Consider the following 1682-nt stretch of genomic DNA (forward strand, 5'->3'; position numbering starts at 1 on the left):
GTCTTAGTTTAAATATGAGAGACCTGGCAAAGCTGAGATTCAACTTGCTTTGTAATTCATAGTCACCCTGTCAAATTTGGTTCTGATCTCAGATACAATGGAAACAGATTTCCTTAGGGCAGAATAGATGTCAGCTGTTTCTCTGACCTCGTCTTCAACTAAGAATTGAAAGCCCTGAGCTTATTTGTTTTCTGTAGACTCTCCAGTGCAGTTAGAAGGCACCATCCCACTCCAAATAACCACCATAATGTTCTATTTTAAGAGCTCCTTGGGTTCCCAAAGACTTCCCTTTAAAAGGCATTTCATCAAAAGCAACTATAGGTGATAGTTTCAGTATCTATTTGCCAATCTGTGCCCTGGACTCCCGGGATCCTACTTTCCACTGGCAATGTGGCCATTACTGCCTTTAAATACAAGCAGCAGAGACAACCCCTCCCAGATTTCCATCTTTATGGTTCCTGGAATCTTGCTTTCCCTCTATAGCACCTGCACTAGTCCAGAGCCAGGTGTCTGTGGTGTCTGCATTGTCAATGAGTGGGTGCTGGTTGGGAGGATGCTGTTTAAGAATTGCAGCTCACATATTTAATAGTAGGAAGGACACAGACTGTGTAAAGATACATCAATAATTCATTCAGGAAAAATATTCTAGAAATCAGCCAGTCTAAGCATTCCCCTTGAAATCTTCAGAAATCAGACTTTAACCTAGTGCCATTGTGGATCTTTTCCTTCTAGTGTTGTAGTTCCAGGGTGCAGAGAACAGCAGGAAAGACTGTGGAAAGCCTTGCCTTCTCAGGATGCTAGAGGCCCATCCTTGGACTTGGCACTGGATAAAGGAAATAACATTACACTCTTTATGATAATACCACACTATCTTGAGTAGTGTAGCTTTACAGTTGATCTTGAAATTAGATAATATGAATCATCTAACTTTGTTCTTCCTTTTTAAGATTGTTTTAGCTACTCTAGATCATTTTCCTTTCCACATACATTTTAGAATAAGTCTCAGTCTTTAAAAAATGATTACTATAATTTTGATAGAGATAAGTTGAATCTATAATTTGGGGAGAATGAACATTTAATACTGTTGAATCTTTCTGTCTGTCATTGTGGTATAAATCTCCATTTATTTAGGTTTTATTTATGTGCTCACAAACAAGCTCACTCAAGTCCTTCTTGTATGGCCTCTCTGAATAGCCACTTGAGCCTGGAGACCCATCACTGCCCCCGCTTCACCGTTGCCAGTGTCCTCATGGGAATGCCGCCCTGTGCAGCAGGACAGTCTCTCCAGGTGGCCCCGAAGCTGAGAGTCTAAGTGACAGGATGGTGCTGGGTTCCCATTAGTCTTCACTCCATCGGTCACATCATGTTTTGGACAGCAATGGGGAGACTGCTTCTCTCCCCACAGGGCTCAGAAGTCCTGTGAGATATTGGCTGGAGAAGACAGGTAGAAAGCTGCTTCCTCCATTTCTCCTGCCTCTGTCTCTGACATGGGTACCCCAGACTTTCTGGAAGGTTCTCCCCACCCAATTCATGTTACTAACTCATAGGAGGGACATTTTTAAACTTGAAAATTCATATTTCATAATTACTTTTGGTTCTTTACAGTCTTTTTCAGCCAACTCTTACATAAGGACTTTTGTTTCCTTTTGCACTGCTGTTGATGGGAGCATTCATGTTTTGTG

Source organism: Mandrillus leucophaeus, unplaced genomic scaffold (assembly GCF_000951045.1).
Source record: "Mandrillus leucophaeus isolate KB7577 unplaced genomic scaffold, Mleu.le_1.0 Scaffold1038, whole genome shotgun sequence".
Lineage (NCBI taxonomy): Eukaryota > Metazoa > Chordata > Mammalia > Primates > Cercopithecidae > Mandrillus > Mandrillus leucophaeus.